The 19158-nt window shown below is 35.8% G+C and overlaps 1 protein-coding gene across 6 annotated transcripts in view; it reads left to right on the top strand.

The window, feature by feature from the left end:
• The window catches only part of RIMS1 (regulating synaptic membrane exocytosis 1), a 501191-nt gene that overhangs the window by 449303 nt on the left and 32730 nt on the right, over nucleotides 1–19158 (top strand). The window contains exon 1 of one of the 6 annotated variants that reach the window (XM_011987102.1): nucleotides 16476–16612. The exons of the other annotated variants lie outside the window; for them this stretch is intronic. The gene's annotated coding sequence lies outside the window, so the exon portion shown is untranslated. Of the gene's footprint in view, nucleotides 1–16475; nucleotides 16613–19158 lie in introns of those variants that run through there. 6 annotated transcript variants of the gene reach the window in all.

A 19158-nucleotide genomic window follows, 5' to 3' on the forward strand; every position in this document is an offset into this window, starting at 1 on the left:
CATTGTGATACTCATTCCAAAATCATTTATACTGTAAAGATTCTTTTCTTACAACCAAAGAATGTGGTACACACAATGGTTAGTCATAGTTTTAGTGAAGCTTAACAGACTTCATGTTCTAGGTCTACAAGGAGGTAAAAAACATTCTGTATTCTAGATTCAAAGTCAGTGCCATAGGATGTTTTTGTAAATGGAAACACCATACTTATTTTTCTCTTAATTTGAAACTATGAAGATTCTGGCAAGTAATCAAATAGTAAATAATTATACTACACTTAGGAAAGTTTCAACTGAAAAAGATTAAAACTTATTTGTAATAACTAAAGTTACATTTATAAGTAGGCATATAGTTGCATTGAAACACTACTATATCTAGTGATGTAATGATGTAAAAGTATATTAATTGGGAAATATAAAAAATTAACACATATTAATATTTTTATCACTCTGAATTTGAAATTGTAAGAATGAATCTTTGACCTGTCTACCTGCATTATTGAAACTGAAGATGGATGTAAATCCTCTAATGAGGAAGGGTTCTTTAAGGGAAAGGGTATTGATTAGAAACCTACCGGAAAGGGTTGATTAGAAACCCGCAGGAAAAATAAAGCCAAAACAAAGTTAATCATCTTTAGGTCATTTAACCTGCTGCTGACAATGCTAGTTCCTGCTTATAGTTTCTACCTTGATAAATATACTCAACCTATTGTTCAACTGTTTTTAAAAAGGAGAAAACACCCAGAAGAGTCATTTTAAGAAATTATTACATACAATTTATGGAGATTTATAATTAGTGTAAGATTCTGTGATCTTCTGCTAACCAAAGAAGAAAACATACTAGTTGTCATAGGTATTGGAGACTTATTGAGAAGATTGTTGTAAATAGCAAGGAAAATAGTACGAAAAAAATTACCTTTGAAGTGAAAATTTATTCTCAATTCAGTTCTCTGGCTTTCTATAATACTTAATAATTCCATATTCTCATGGATCATTCTTGATTGTCTCTTTCAAAGAACAGCTTGAAAAGTGTATTTTTGTGGGAAAAAAATATTTAATAAATCACATAATTAATTTTAAAAATCTAATTTTTATACACAGAAAAAAGGAAGGGAAAAAGGCTAAATTCAGATATTTTGATGTTGCAGTAAATGTGTTGACCATGATAATAAAGCATATTTTTTCCAGAGCTGCTTGAATTTGTTCTAAGTGCAATTGCAAGCATTGACTTTAATTTCTAAGAGGTTTGTGGCTTCGGTGATGAGTCCCTTGGTGCCTAAATCAAAGTGGCTCTATAATAAGTGAGCTCTGTTGGCTCCTTTCTGCTGATGGCACTGGAGGCAACAGCATGTCTTCTAGAGGCCTCTGCCTGTGCTTTTCTCTTCATATTCAGCATGTCCTAGTTTCACTGGCCCAGATAGCACAATACAGCAGGCAGCTTTTTACTCTGTAAATGGCTTAGTGACATTATTTAAAGTAATGCCAGTTGTCTATTCTTTTGTTCTGCTTTTATATTTTCATAGTTGTCACTCACTGCATACCCTTTGGCTGAAGCATTTGAGAAGAGCCTATGCCCTTTAGAACTTGGCACTGAGCACTGTTTATAGTACATAAGAAGTAAAAGCATTTTTCTTGCCCTGGAGTTATTTACAAGCTCATTTACTAAGTAGTATATCAACAGGCAAAGAGAGATCTTTTCTTTATGGAACTTCAGCTTTTACAAAGCCCTTTAATGCTCACCAGCTCATGAGTGCAAAATTATTGAAAGCTTTTAAAATAAAAGGCTGATCAGATTGGAAAAGATTAAGAATGTATTAACTAAGGAAGGCTTCCTGAAGAAAATGACATTTAAAGTAAAATATAAATATCTGCTTTTTATTCCTCAAAGTTTCTGTAAATTTTAATATGTTCTTAATAATTCCCTTTCTTCCCATCTAAAAAAATAATTGTGAGAATTAGATACAATTTTAAAGGAGCATAAATATTTCATATTTTATATACATGGTATATGAAATGTAATTTTTTAGAGAATCTGTTCTTAGTAACATATCATATTGCATTTATCTTATTTATTCTTAGTTGTATCCTACTCACCTCCCCAAGATGTAAAAAAAAAAAAAAAAAAAAGCCATTAGTTCTGTTTTAAGCTTTACCTTTGTTTCCACCATTAAATCTTTAGGTCAGCACTGCCTGAAACCAGCAATCATTTTCCACTGAACTTAAATGGCTACTATTTTTGTTTTCACTCATCATTGACTGTCATGTTTAGGTGATGCCAAACATTTATTTCATTCATTCCACAGATACTGATCAAGTAGCAAATAATTACTAATAAGAATGGTTAAAAGTTGTTTAGCCTATATTATGTAACTGGTCCTTTGTAAGGCTTATAATGTGTAGTGTCACATTTAACCCTGTCAGCAACCCTATGACATTGATACAAGAGACTGTGACACAGAACTCTAAATATTGGCTGCATTCTTCAAGGAAAACACAGAAGCTGAGAGAAGTTAAGTCACTTAACCATTGTCACACAGCTAGTAAGTGGCAAAGAAATAATTAGAATTTTAGTCTGTGCCTGTAGCCTCAGTGCTTAACCACTATACCATATGGCTTCGGTATGTTTAAAGTGCTATTACATACTAGTTAAATGTGTAACTGCCTGTAAGTATCCAGAATCTCCAGTGTCAGTGGTGAGCATTTTGTCATTTATAACCAGAAAAATATTTAATTTGGACTTCATTTTTTTACAAGGAGAAATTTATACCATGTATATCCGTATAATTTTATGCCCTAAGACTAAGCTGAAGCACACCACTATTTTTTCATCTTCAGTGATATGCGTCACTTTATTAGTCCCATTTACTCATCAGGAAACTGAAACATAGGGAGGCATGTAACATGCCTGAGTTCACACAGTAAGGGCAGAGCTGGAATTTGAATCCAGCAGTTGGGCTATAGAGTCTGTGCTCTAAATGAGGTATGTCATTGAAGCTGGCCAAGGAGGTGGCACTGTCAGTGAGCCTTCTGACTCTGCAACCATTTTATGTACAACCACGCCAGCTTCTAGATAGACTCTCCTAAACTGTTCAGAATGCTTCTGTATACTTACAAGAAAACTGGATTCATTGGTTCTGCTTATTTAGCTAATTCACTCATCCACAGGGATAAGCCTAATCGTAGATATTAATAAAGGCTGGGTTTATCAGGTACATACAATGAGTCATACTGGCACAATTCTAGCACTTTAAAACAGGTACCATTATTATCATCATTTTATTTAAATAAGGAAACTAAAGCTCAGAAAGATTAATTTGCCAAGGATCACATAGCTAATAACTGCTAGACACAGCATTTGTGTGGTAGAATTTATTCTTAGCCATCATACTATTATATCATCCCCAAGTAATTTGATATATTAGCTAACATAATTCTAGTTTCTATAAAACTTTACCCTAAATGTATAAAGGCTCACATTTAGTAAAATTATATTTTTTGTTAATTTAATAATTTGAGGCAGATGCTCGTGGCAGGTTATCAACTCTCCTCTGTGCAGTGGTTCAGGTGCCCAGGTTCTTTACATGTTATGCATTTTTGTCATTCAAATCCATATTGCAAGAGTATGAAAGGGAAATGGAGAACATATATCTGACTCCTAAAAGCCTTGTTCTAGAAGCATCACATGTCATTCATATTAATGCTCTATTAATGACAGTGAATCACATGGCCAAGCCTAGATGCTAGGGATGGGAGCCGAGAAATACAATCCGTGACTTAGCAACCACTTACTATGAATTGTTTACCTGGAAAGGGGAGAAACCACTAACTGACTCTCACACACACAACTTGAAAAGGCTTTCATTATAAGTAATGAAATCATTTGAGAGTTTGTGTTCTTTTTTTTTTTTTTTTTGAGATGCAGTTTCAATCTTGTTGCCCAGACTGGAGTGCAACGATGCAATCTCAGCTCACTGCAACCTCCACCTCCCTGGTTCAAGCGATTCTCCTGCCTCCTAAGTAGCTGGGATTACGGGCGACCAGCACCACGCCCGGCTAGTTTTTGTATTTTTAGTAGAGATGGGGTTTCACCGTGTTGGTCAGGCTGGTCTCAAACTCCTGACCTCGGGTGATCCACCAGCCTCAGTCTCCCAAAGTGCTGGGATTACAGGTGTGAGCCACTGCGCCCGGCTGAGTTTAAATTCTTTTCCAAAGTAGAGTCTGAAAATACTGGTGCTTTCTTATGTTACTGTAAAATTTGTGCACTGCCAGTGTAATTTGAGAACCCCTTTATCCCAGTTTCAAAACCTGTCAGAATCCAAAACTGACCCCACAATTTTTATTCATTCATCAGTTTTAAAATTTCCCGGCCTCTTTTGACTCTTAGAGTCGAGATTCCCCTGTTTAGTACAACATAAACTGCATAAAGTTTAGCCATTTCCTTGCTTTGTAAAAAAATAAAAATTAAAAAAAAAAAAAAACCTTTGTTAATGTCCAAACTTTGTGAGTTTAATAGACTTTGATGAGGAAACTGTTGGTCATGGGAGGACTGGAGGAAAGGTGATTGGGAAGTGGTCATGTCACAAAGCACACATTAATTTGATCTTTTTCTTTCTCTCTCTTCTGTCTCACCTCTGGTGCTCAGTTACTACTCCTGGCTTGTTTATGTCTACAAATAACAGACATTTACATTTATGTATCATTTCCTCTTCCAGGTTGTTTTATCAACACTATTTAATCTTCAAAACAGGCCTATGGAATAGGTTCTGCTAACATTTTTCCTGTATACAGTAAGGAAACTAAGGTATAAAGATTAAGTAACTGGGGGTTGGCAGAGCTAGTATTAAAACCCAGGCTTTGGCCAGGCACTGTGGCTCATGCCTGTAATCTCAGCAATTTGGGAGGCCAAGGAGGGTGGATCACCTGAGGTCAGGAGTTAGAGACCATCCTGGCCAACAGAGCAAAACACCGTCTCTACTGAAAATACAAAAATTAGCCGGGCGTGGTGGCACGTGCCTGCAATCCCAGCTAGTAGGTAGACTGAGGCAGAAGGATCACTTGAACCTGGGAGGCAGAGGTTGCAGTGAGCTGAGACTCCACTCCAGCCTGGGCAACAGAGCTAGACTCTGTCTCAATAAATAAATAAATAAACAAACAAATAAAACCCAGGCTTTGTGCCTACATATTCTGTCTTCTTAGCTACTCCATGGGGACAGTTTTCTCACTATGGAAAATTCTAGCCTTAATTAAGAACTCTATTTTATTAAATTTACTTCTGACACTAAGCCAATTTTTAAAAAATTTTTGTATGCACATAAAAGGTATATATATTTATGGGATATATGACATACCAATTTTTAACCTACTCATGTATTTGCTGTAGTTAAAATGATTGTAATGATTACATAGCACATCTTTAACAAAAAAAAAGTAAAATGTGTAATATAATCTAAAATTTGGAATTGCATACATTTTGTGTCTTAGATGCTCTATATGCTATGCCCGGTGTTACTTTTTAAGTGAGAGAGTTGCTATTGATTGATTTAACTATAGGAGACCTGATTTATTTGTAATTTTTCCTAGTACTCTTTTGCTATGTAGAATATAAAGATTTTGATGGATATATTCAGTTTTATTCACCTTATATTTGTAAACCCATAGAACATCTACGTAGCCACATCTCAGTGTAGTTGGCAGACCTCTTTAGTGCTTTAGACCTTTTAGGGGCTTGTTAACATAAGTCTAGGTCAAGAAGTAAGTGTAAACATCACCTGAGGTCTGCCCTGTTGCTGCTTTATATATAAAACCCAACTGCCGATGTTGGATTTTACTCTTTTTAATTCATTTTTTGTGCTCAGTGGCATGTTTACATATTAAACATGTGAGGAGTGTTCATAGACCTATATAGCCAAATTGGTGTGGAGAGAACTGTTATGTGTTATAATAGTGCACTGAAAATGCTATCAACCAGTAAGGTAGACAATATCTTAGAAAGGAGAATGAATATTTTCATTTTGTATACTTAGCTAAAGCTTTATTTTCTGTTTTTAAACAACAGTTGTGTCACTTAATAATTTTTGACAAAATGAAAATATGGGTTAAAGGGACACACAGCTATTTTCTAGTCAATCCATAGTTGATTTTATATTGTCTCTAAACTTCATCGTTCAGTACTTACATAAAAATCCCTGTAAGTATTACAATTTATCATACCTTTTAAAAAATAGTTTATTTAGAGGATTTACTTGTATTACAACTAAATCTTAACTTCTCAAAACAAGAAAATATATGTATTTATATACTGTTATTACAGCAAAAATAACCTGGAAAATAATAGTATTACAATATATTTGGGGTTATAAAGATTTTTTAAATTATTAAAAGTATTGTTTCTTGATTGTTCCTTTTTTCTTTATATCCAAAAGGCTAATTGTGTTGTTATTCTTTTGCATGCATGAAGATGGGTGAAAACACCTTTATAACAAGCAGTTGATTTTTTACACTGAAAAATTGTGCAGCAGTTATGTTATCAGGTTAGAGACTGCCACTTTGAGATGCTGGATATTTCCATCTCCTATTCTGCATGATATTTTAATAAACATACATGTCTCCCATCTAGTTTCCCAGTGGTTTATTGCTTGGTTAAATGAGTCATTGAGCTCTCTGTGAAGTCTTCTGACATGTCTAATTCTATACCCATCATTTATAACCATCTTTCCTTCCTCCCCCAACAATAACAAAAAAATCATAATGAGCATAATATCAGATTTGCTGATAAAACACACTTTTGATATTTCTGTGATTACACATAATGACTCCCACTGTTGATTCTCCGAAGATTCTGTTGTTGCGTTCTAGATACTTATTTGGCTTAGATACCTCAAAAAGTACAAAGAATACTGTATATCATCATTGACATAATTCTTCCACATTATCTGGAAGGTGATTCCAGTCTAATGTATTAAGCTTTCCTGTGATACCCCAAACACAGGTTAACATCATACATCCAGTCAGTTGACATAACAATCTCTAAATTATGTCCACTTTATGCTGACAACTGACCTTAATGGTATCTTCAGAACATAATTATTTCCTATCTTTGGAATGTATGAACTAAAAACTACTTTAACTCCAAATCACTAAGCTTCAAGAAGATTTGAAACTCTATGGCTTGCTTTTTGGAATTTGGAAATGTACTGCCAAGGTAAGTTTAAAAAAAAAAAAAAAAATGATGTTCTGTGTTTCTTAAACTCTTCCACTTGAAGGCCTCTAATGGCAAAGGAAAGTAGTGCATATCTCCAGAAAGACAGAGCATAGCCTCAAACAGCAGCTAAAAGAGGAATATTCTTTTAAGTCTTCAATTTTATCTAAAAAATCATGAGACGTGGCCTGGCATAGTGGCTCACACACCTGTAATACCTGCACTTTGGGAGTCCAAGGCAGGTGGATCACCTGAGTCAGGAGTTTGAGACCAGTCTGGCTAACATGATGAAAGCCCATCTCTACTAAAAATACAAAAAATTAGCCAGGTATGGTGGCAGGCACCTGTAATCCCAGCTACTCAGGAGGCTGAGGCAGGAGAATCACTTGAACCCCGGAGGCAGAGGTTGCAGTGAGCCAAGATCGCGCCACTACACTCCAGCCTGGGCGACAAGAGCAAAACTCTGTCTCAAAAAAAAATAATAAAAATAAAATAAAATAAAATGAGACTTTAGCCTTCTGCTTATCATATACTCATGTTTACTATAAAATTTTTCCAAAATATTTCAGTATAAAAGAGCATTCTTCTCTAAATTCTACATTTATCTTTGAGCTTCAAATATCCTCTGAAGCACTGCTTAATTCTTCCTATGAACATAATTCAGAATTTTAAAGCCAGACATACATACGTGTGGGTGAACAGCAACGATTTTTTTTGAAACCGTAGGATCTGTGACTGTAGGATAAAGCACAGCTGAATACCACAGATATCAAACTTCTTTTTACCTGGCACCAAAATTTGTCTAAGCTATTCAGTGATTTGTATTGAGTTCAGTTTAGCCTGTGGGCCAAAGAATAAAGATTATTTTCCATGGAGCCTCTAGAGAAAAGAATTCCCTTTAACCTTCCAGGTTTGGGGTTGCTTTGATGTTTAATCCTCAACTAGGTTCAGTTGGAGGGTGAGTGGGACCAGCACTTTGGGCTGAGATGTTCTCATAGCAGCCCAAGGGCATCCTGCATAGCACCCCTCTTCACTTAGATGAAGGATCAGTTCTGCTGCTGAGTGGTGCACATACATGAACTGCACCAGCCTCTCATGCTGGGATAGGAGTATTTTATTGGTAGAATATTCTAAGGTATATATAACCAATAGACTTAGGGGATTGTTCTGTATGTATGTTTACTTGTATTAGAATATGTACCGTACTGAGGGTAAACAGACCTGGATTTCACGTACCTCTCTGCCAGAGGCTAGCTGTATGACTTTGACAATTTTCTTTTCACCTTTTCAGCCAGTTTTCTTTGCAGCAGGATCATAAGATTGGATTCTACAGGGTCTCTAATACTTCCAAGCTCTACAGTCTATGGTTCTGTAACTTGTTTTTCACAACAGTGACTTTAATCAAATCCTTCTTTGATTTTTACATGTAAATGATATTCAACATTTAGCACTTCTGTAAGCTTGGAACCAAACTTGCTCATAACCATATCTCAGTCATCATTCCACTTTTCTGAAATTTTCTGAAATTTGCATTATTGGTAATTGACAATGCTAAAAGTATCACCTAACTTTTTAATTTTTTCTAACTATGAAAATATATTGGGTCTGGTTATTCATAGAGATTGAGACATCAAAAAATAGCAGTTTTGGAGTGATGCTCAACATCTTTACATTTCACTTTTATGCAGTTGTAACTTTCACACATTATACATTGATTTCAAACACAATCAATGGTCCCTGTTAGGAAGCAGTTTGTTTTCAACAGTATCACCACCTTGTCTGTACAGCACAGTAGAGTCCCAAAACAATTACTGGATTTATATAATTATATGAAATTGTTTTTTCCCTTTTGTTGCTCATAGAAGTGAGTAAAGAACAGAAAGAAAAAAAAGGTGCTGATAGATTAGAAGCATAGGTATTGTAAAATATAATCCAACAAAATACAATTAAAGACTATGGCCAAGAATCAAGGTAGATAATGAAAGTGTTAGAGAAATCTTTACAATTCTATTTTGAGGATCATTATTTCTGAAACATTTCAGTGAGTATTTTTCTCTTTTTCACTGAGTACTTTTCTCTTTTTTTTTTTTTTTTAACTGACTATTTTTCTAATATAAAGTAAAGTTCTCATTTGAATGAAAACTGGAACAAATATTTTGAAGTGGCTGCTGAGATTCTAGAATTACTGGTTAGCAAAGACTGCTTTGATAAATTCAAGAGAATTTGTGTTTGCAAAATAGTACACTTACCAGATATTACATGGGGACAGAGAAATAAGACAGTTGTTTAAAAATTGTTCTCTGAGATATGAACAAAGAAAGGGAGGAGTTAAGTTTGTCAAGGAAGAGCATGGGTTTTGAAATACTTATATTCTATTGAAAGGAAGATTTTAAGATAAAAAGATGAGAGAATTTAATCTAATAGCGCCTGGTCTATTGATTGAAGGCAGGAGGGATCACATCCAGCAAGAGGAAAGACACCTTTTGCATTGTTACAGGAGAGAAAGAGGGAAAGAATAGATGTGGGAAGTTTAGTGGTGCAGTGATCTTACACATCAGGCTCCAGCTAACTACCTAGGTGCTACCTAAGTCCACAGGTAGGTCTTCCCATAATACACTGACTGCTCTTGGGACATAACAGAGCCTTAGCCATGAATATCAGATCAGATGAGACATCTTAAACCTCAAAGAGGCCACCTAAGGGTCATTCTTTAATCTCCCATTTATTGTGTTCTCTAGGCTTCATCTTCACTTTTAACTTACATCATTAGAAAGCAGTGTTCTGTGGTGAGCAAATATAAGCAAACCCACCCCCAAAGCCCAACAGAGCTGAAAGGCCAAAGAAAGAGGCTAACAAATACAGTTTATCAGAAAGAATTATCAACTAGCAACTTACAAACAGAAGTGATAGGTGGCTGCAAGACGGTGGATCCTTGCACCAACCTCCAGAAATAATTCTTCATATAGCAAACTTTTAATGTGCTGATCACATCTTCAGACTTTCTTACCAAATGACCACTGGGGAGATTAGATAAACATCTTCATGATTATCTATGCTGCAGGCATTGTTTAAAGATGTTACTGAGAACACCTTTACATGTGGGGGTCAAACATCGATTATTATGGTGGCTTCACTTCAAGATAGAATCACTCTTGCCATGCAACAGGCTGTTTCCCTACAAGCAATTTGCTTTCGTTTTGTTTTGTTTTGTTTTATCCAGAGACTGACCTTTCCAAATATCACAAAGCCAGTTAGGCACATCTTCAGTGACCTGCCTTAATATTGACTATTTCACACTATAAAATAAATAGCAAAGCTCATTAAATTAACATATAGCACCCATAGAGTCATCGAAACCTCCCTAGTACCGGAAAATTAATTGACTACTATATTTTGATGTGCATTTCTTTTAACTAATGTGTAAAATAGCAAGGGTTCCTTTCCAGTTGACAATTTCCTTTCGAGGGTCATATGAGAGAAATAACACAATACATAAATCACAAAGTGCATCCCAAGGCTGAGTTTCAAAATGTGTTATTATGTTTTAAATTGCTTTCTTCCCATGAGCAGATATCTAAAGAATTATTGTCCAAGATCATGAAAGTGACCCAATATATAAAATGCTTGTTTTACCCAACTTTCTGACAGCGTCGTGTACTCTTTTAACTACAGAGACCTTAAGATAGAGACTTAATATGCAATAGTTTTCATAGATTTCTAACACAAGTTGTATAAAAATTATCAAGTAGGTCTGTTTGCCTTAATTGGAGTGATTGGATTAAAACAGAAAAATTTACAAGTCAGAGTTTTGTTCACCCTCCAAATTCAAATTTTATAGCCATCTCAAACTGCCAAGCAGAGACTAGTTTCTGCTTACTCACTGAGTGACTCCTACATTTCATCCCGTCCTCACCATACCTTGAAAAGCAGGAAGTGGCATCTAGCTTTTGTAGTATTTTGATTTGCATCCAATAATAGACTATAAACACCCTGTGAATAATCATAGTTAATGCTAATTAAAAGTTTCTATTTTCATAAGATTAATCTGTTCTATTTATCACATACCTTCTGACCAGAGCACTGTGTCTTTCTGTACATTAGTCTTCCTGTTAGCATCTGCTTTCAAACATATGTGGAAATGTTATTACTCGGAATCCTTATTTGTGAGAAAATGCCAAAGGGTCTACAGTACACTGTTATTCAGTGGATAAATCTATCATTTCCATTCCTCCCAGCAAACTGAGCAATTTCCACTTTACTTAAAAAGAAACTTAAACAACTTACCAAAAGTTGTATCAGTGCTAGCGTTTGGATTTAAATCTAGATTTGCACTGAGTCTTAATAAAAGGGAAGTATATATCTACATGTATATGTGTGTATATGCATACTATATTTATATATTTAATATATTCTATGCTATATATATGTATACTGTAGATATTTTTACTATATATATATAATATATATATAAAAACCATGGATACAGTCCAGCTATCTAAATAAGATAGGAATAAAGACAGCGTTTTACTTGTTGTGCATAGTTCTTTAATACTTAATAAATATTTGACTAAATATATTCTAATTACAAACAACTCTATTTTTCATAGGTGGGTACATAATAATGGGTACAGTGGATATGTTTTCTAGCCTTAGAAATCCTCTGTTTAAGTGGTAGGGTTTTTTTTTAAGCTATTTGGAAACCATATTATTCTCAGAATTTGAATCATGAGATCTTTTTATAAATATTAGAGAACTTTAGGGAGGTTCCTTTTTGTAAAGTGATAACTTTTTGAGTACTCTTCTGTAGTAACTGGGTATTACTTTCTTTTATTTATTTTTATTTATTTATTTATTTATTTATTTTGAGACAGAGTCTCACTCTGTTGCCTAGGCTGGAGTGCAGTGGCACAACTCAGCTCACTGCAAGCTCCATCTCCAGTTCAAGCAATACTCCTGCCTCAGCCTCCCAAGTAGCTGGGATTACAGGCACGTGCCACCATGCCCTGCTATTTTTTGTATTTTTAGTAGAGACAGGGTTTCACCATGTTGGCCGGTCTGGTCTCAAACTCCTGACCTCAAGTGATCCACCCACCTCGGCCTCCCAAAGTGCTGGGATTACAGGTGTGAGCAACCATGCCCGGCTGGTATTACTTTCTTATTGCTGCTATAATAAATTAACAAAAATCACAAATTTTATATCTTGTTTCAGAGGTCAGAAGTCTAAAATGGGTCAAAGTATTTTCAAGTATTTCAACTATTTTCAAAGTATATCAATAATTTTGTCTTCAAAGTTTGATTTCTAACCATCTCTTCATCTTTATCCATTTATTTATGTCATTTTCTCTATTAGTTCAGTTGTTCAATTCCATGTGTTCTGGGAGATGTAGCACAAAGAATATGGCATTTGGGGCCAGAAGACCTTGAATGAAGTCCCTCCTCATTCATTCATTCAAAATATATTTATTAAAAATCTGGTACATGCCAGGCACTATGCTGGGCTTAGAGAATACAGTAATAAGCAGGACAGACATGGTCCTTACCCTCATGGATCTTATAATGTAACAAGAAGACAGAAACAGGATGGTCATCTCAAGTCCGTTAAATGTTATGAAGGGGTGTAGGGCCCTGTGAGTGTCCTACGTGGGGACTTAACCTAGACTGGTGGCAATGAAGTCTGCTACTCCAGGACCTGAGGGATGAGGAAAGGTGAGCAAGGCAGAAGGGAGTAGTGCAGGGGAAAGAAGAGGACCACATACGAAAGGAATATTATGGATAATGACCTGTGATGGAAAAGGTGAAACTAATTTTAAAGAAGTAAAAAAATGTCGAAACAGTAGCGTATAGGGAGAAAGAGAAAAAGTGGCGCAAAAACATTCTTAAGAGCAAGTTAGGGCCAACTCCAGTAAGACTTTGTGACCATGTTTACAATTTTGGTTTCATCTAAAGTGCAGTAGAATGCCATTGAAGGGTTTTGAGCAAAGATGATGCATAATTTGGTTCGCAGATTTAAAGCTTTTCCTGTTTGCTTTGGAGAACGGAGCTGGGGCAAGAGGAAATGGCAAGAATGGATGTAAGAAAATGAGGATGAAGAGAAATATTTGGAGTTGAAATATAAAGACAAGTTAATTAGCTTCTAAAAAGGATTCCGATATGCACCCCTTTTCATTGACAATGACTCTTTTTTTGAAAATATTTATTAAGCACTACTGAAGACATGCAAAAAAGATCAAAAGCATACCTCATTGGCTGTTTTTGTGCTGAGATTCATTTGGCCTGTGTCTTTAACCAGGGGTTTGCATTTTATTTCAAATTGTATTATGAAAACAGTTTCCCTAAATATGAGCATTTCAGGCATCAACCAACTGGTAAAGGGCATAATTGGGGTATTAGAAAGCTCCTTCTCAAATCACACCAGGCTTTCTTTAATTGATTTTAAAGACTATTTGATTTAGTACTTGGTGGTAGTGTGGGGGAGGCAAGGCAACTTCATCCCACACAGCTTCCCATTCCTGTGGGCTTAAACATTCCAAGACTACTGATCCTAGAGGCACCATGCCTTCCTCACCAGATTCCATGGAACATGAGGTGTCCAGAGATGCATCGCCTGGCATCCACTCCTCCACTCTGGGCCTTTCCTTTTTCCTTTTCATGCTTGGCAATAGGCCAAGCCCTCTCTTCTACTTCTATTAAAATAATTATATTCTGGCTTGCCTATTTTTCTGCCGTAATATTGCCAGTGACATCATCCCTTGTTTTCTTTTTAGTTTTTGCATATCTTTATCCAGCTTTTTACACTCTTTTGTAAAAGCTTACTGCCCCGTCTGATACATTATAATGAGGAAATGTATCACTAGAATACATTTCTCTGTTGATCAAGATCTAATTACACCTTTAAAAATAGTCAAGATGGATAGCCATATAAAAATTATTCCATAGAGCATGAGGATCTGAAGGAGGCTGTACTCTGTGTGCAGTCCCCACATGCTACCTGTGTAATGTGAGTCATTTATAGTCTATGGCAAATAAAAGTTATGTCATTCTAATCTTTATAAAATACTAATCAATTGACTAACCAATGAAAAGTTCTCTTTTTCAAATATTGGCTAAACCACATGGCCCTCCAGCCTTACAAAGTAGAGTGAGCTTCTCTTTGGCAACTGTGTTGGTCAGGCTCCCCTGAAAACAGACCCTGAAACAAAGGTTTGAGTGCAAGTAGTTTATTTGAGAGGTGATCCCAGGGAAGCACGAGTATTGATTGTGGGGAAATGAGACAGGGAAAGGAAGTCAAAATGTGGTGTTTAATTATCAGATATCTGCTGTAGGCAATTGGGGTTTTATGGGAGACTATGAGAAGTGTTTCCTCTGAGCGTGAGGAAACTGTAGGATTTATCCAACATCTCTCACTTGTCCTTGGCTATGGGACTGCTTGCAGAGTCATTGACTTCTTCAGGCCTGCTTTCCTTCTGTTCACAGCTGACTACACAATTGGAAGAAACCCTCAGCAGAGGGTTGGAGGTGCTTCCAGTAAGACAGCATCCTTACATACAGAACAGTGAATGTCAAGGGGGCATAGCCAGGAAACCAACAGCATCTGCTCCCGTAGCCTTCTACCCAAGGTCTCCACCTAATTATGTGGTTTGGTCTTCGCACAGAGGTGCCCAGCCAGTGAGAGCCTCTAAGGCACAAAAGTGCTCTTTGCCCAAACACAAGTTCTATGAGGTTATTTCTATTTCTAATTTGTTCAGATTTGCCTTATGTGCTTGAGGAGGCCATTCTTTCACCTCCTTTCTCTGTGCCTTCTCTTCCCTGCTGGGGTCCTCTGGCAGGATTTTAACACTGTTCATATTCCACCTTTATTCAGGGCACCCTACCATGGCATTCCACATGGATATGGCAGCCTTCTATAAACCCAGATAAATACTCCAAGTTCTGAGAGGCAGATACGTTGTTTACTAAGATACCAGTAGGCTAAACTTTTGAGTTACATAGACTTCATCCCTTGCCATTTCAATTTTAGTAACAGTCCTGTCAAAATTCCAAAATATCACTTGCAATTTTGAAGCAGGTTTAATTTAACTTGTATTGCTCTACCACTTATATGTCTATTGACTATATAATTTAGCATCCAAACTGGAATATCTTTGTGAGTAAAAGAGGGACACCATTAGTAATATGCTAAAACAGGCATAAACCAGGATTATCCTGGTTAACCATGAAAAATGATCACTCTTGCTGACTTTTACCCTTCATGCTGTTGACACAGCCCTGGAGGGAAAAAGAGGAAAAACAGAACACTCTAGACTCTAATGTTTTTAATTCCTTAGTGCCATTTTGGAGGTGAGGAGGAGCCACACATAAATATGCTCTTATGGTACAATGATCCTGTTGTTTCCATATTCCCTCCTTGAGCATGATGATATAAAAAGAGCTTAAAGAGCTTACACACGTTTGGAGAAGACAGGCCTTAGAATTTGCTTGTGTTTTGGGGGGTTTTGTTTTTGCTTGTGATGGTAGCTTTGCTGCTTACTACCTCTTAACTCTCTGAACTGAGATTCAGAAAACATAGCAATACCAATACCAGAGAATTATGATGAGGGTTAATGGAAATGTGTATAAACCTCTAAGCATAAGGCATGGTATGTAAAAAGTGCTCAAAGAAAGTTGGAACCTTTTTTTTCTAAGCTTTTCCATTTCCAGTGTTCTAGTGTTTTTCTCCTGGCAGGAGGGCGGGACCTGAAACACAGGAAAACCAGCTGAAACCTACCAGTGTTTAATAAGTACATATTGAAAGTGATAATTTTGACAGCTTAAGTGTATTAAATGTGTATTACAAGTGCCAAGTGAGTACAACACAAGAGATCGATATGGAACCTTCCCCTTAATTGTGTAAAAACCTTTTAAACAAACCTATCCTGGAAATCATGTATTAGCCCTGAGCTTTATTTCTCTGAGATTTCTTACCTAATTGGAGAAGCTATATTGTATTTAATAAAGTAAGCAACATATTTTCATTTCATTTGATTTAAATGTCTTTGTTACATAGTTTGTTTAAAATGTTGTGACTGTGGCAGTTTTCAAATTGTGTCCCTTTAGCAGTTTTCAAATTTATAAGATGACAAATTTGCTTAGTTATGTTACACTTTATGGTCTTACAATAAGCTATAGAAAAACAGCACTGTTGACAGAAGTAATTTAATTATATTATGTATATGCATGAGAAAGAGAGAGAGTCGGGAGGGTGAGGGAGGAGGAGAGAGAATGAGAGAGAGACAGAGAAGACAGTTCACAGACAGCTCAGACAGATATTCCAGCCAGAGACCGCACAAGTTATTTAAACCAGGTCAAAGCTGCTTTGGCGTTCAGTTTTCCCCAGAGAACAATTTAATGCTGATGCTTAATTTTTTCAAGATAAACAAGGTAAGTCTATGTTCCATGTATGTATTTACTAAGTTATAAGGGGAGTTTGTTAATTTATCACTTTTCATAAAACCTAGTATCAAAAGCCAAATTTCTGTATTTGTCTGAAGCTTTCAGTATCATTTAACAGTTTTCAAAGGTAGTGTTATACTTCGGATTGCAAATAATTAAATGAAAATGAAAAAACATAAAAATTACTATGCAGCGGATGAAATAATTAAAAAATGATGTTGCAACAGTAGATTTATTTATAGCATTGTAATATCCAAATATGATTAACTTTAAAGCTAGACTTACATGATTTTAAAGCTGAATTTGAACAGTCCTTAAACTCATTACTACCAAAACATAAATCTTAATGGTATCATAAAGTTAAATTTTTCTTTAAAGTAACTTTATTCTTATTTAAAATTTGTCAACTAAACTGTATACAATATAGCCCTTTTAGGTACAATTCAATGCAAATATATGAGCATTTCTCTTGGAAATTCAGAAATATATTTACTTTGCATTTTGAAATTATCAGTCACATTTTTCTATTTAGGCTTCCAAAATTTTGCCTTTTATTTTGTTATGTTCAGGCAAGGACCAGGGAATTGTCAGCTTTTAGATCCAAAGAAAACATATGTGTTAATAATTTGATGAAATTTCAAAAATAGATTTATTTTGTGCTTTCAGAAAATGTGTGGGTAGAAGTATAACCTGATAATTTATTTCTAGAATCATTTTCTTATTCACTGATATTCTGATGTCACAAACAGCCTGGCTGAAATTGAAAGTGTACAGTTGTCACCACTAGAGTTTGAAAAGGACAGTCTTACATACATATATATTCAAAAACAGTGGTGTTCTCCAAAGACTAAACATATAATCTATACGGTAATATCCTTATTTATCAGTAACTTACTTTCTTGCTTCTTTCTAAATTAACTGTCAATCAAAATATGATGGAGAATACGTTTGCAAATGAAGGGCTTTGTAGATTATCCAAGAAGAGTCTTCTACATGTTGCTTGTGTTTTGTTTATATATTTTTGTTTTATATTCTGAGTAATACTTGTATAAATTAATTCCTAATTTCAGTTTTATTTAATAATTACCTTCAGAAGCAGGGCTTATCCATGAAATAATGATATAAATATGCTTAGGATGGCTTTAATACATTTGTAATTTATATTTTTCCCTCCCATAATTCCAATTTAGTTTCATTCGTCTTAAAAGGAATCTTAACATCTGTTTGGTTTTATGCCATCATCGTGCTTAACCAACCGAGTAAAATGTCCTCTTATTTCTTATCTGTGCTTGTTATAATATTTATAGACAGCAATAAATTATTTTTCTACCTAGGTATAAACTTGGTGTAAGACCAACAGTACAGAATCAGTGTTGTCTAATTTTTTTTTTTTTTTTTTTTTTTGAGACGGAGTCTTGCTCTGTCGCCCAGGCTGGAGTGCAGTGGCGCTATCTCAGCTCACTGCAAGCTCTGCCTTCTGAGTTCACACCATTCTCCTGCCTCAGCCTCCCAAGTAGCTGGGACTACAGGCACCCACCACCACGCCCAGATAACTTTTTTTTGTATTTTTAGTAGAGACAGGGTGTCACCGTGTTAGCCAGTATGGTCTCAATCTCCTGACCTAGTGATCCGCCCGCCTCGGCCTCCACTTTGGGCTTCTTTGAAGATACACACACAGTTAATGTTATAAGTTTTAGTTACTAAAATTCAGTCACCAGCTCATTCAGTGAACAAGTGGTAAGCACCAGTCTTCACAAAGCACTCTGGCAGGAGTGTGTTGAGGGGAGAGATTTAGAAGCATATACATTCAGATGACAAGTTAGATAAAAGGGAAAGATTTTATTTAAAGTTTATTGCATTAATCTGTTTTCATAGAGTAGTTCATGGTCAATTATTTATTTACAGGGAAATAATATAGGAGTTTAGAGAGCAGTATCACTACAGCTTAGGGTGGTCACACTTGGTTGTTGGGAGAGATGTTTTGAGGCAATCTTAAAGGATTGGTAGGGGAAACACAGGAAAGGACATCCCAAGTAAATGGGATAAGGAAAGGCTTGGAGGCAGAACATGTCAGCTCATGCAGAGGAAACAGTATGTAACCAGGTTGGTTGGAGCAGAGGTTTGCTGTCAGGGAGTAGGAAGAGGTAAACATGGCAAAGGTGGTGTGAATCTAGTATAGGAGCACAGTAAATGTTATGCTCGACTAGGGGAGAACCAGTAAAATTTGAACAAGAGATCAATATGCCATCTTTATGAAAATTAAGCTGTTATGGTTGTACCAAGCCAATTGAAATGATAAGAATCTCAATATGGGAAGGCCAATTGAAATAAGAAGGGAGGAATAGGTAGAGGAGATAAGGCAGTTAAGATTAACAGTCACGTTTTGGTAGTGAGAGGACAGCAGTGCCTTTACCAGAAATGGGAAATTCGTAGGAGGCCAGTTTGGGTCTGTATATCTCAGTCAGATTCTAACCAGTAAAGCAGAATCTGTAGGAGATGTATATTAAAAGATGTGTTACAAGAAACTGCCTTAT

The sequence above is a fragment of the Mandrillus leucophaeus genome, unplaced genomic scaffold (assembly GCF_000951045.1).
Source record: "Mandrillus leucophaeus isolate KB7577 unplaced genomic scaffold, Mleu.le_1.0 Scaffold300, whole genome shotgun sequence".
NCBI lineage: Eukaryota > Metazoa > Chordata > Mammalia > Primates > Cercopithecidae > Mandrillus > Mandrillus leucophaeus.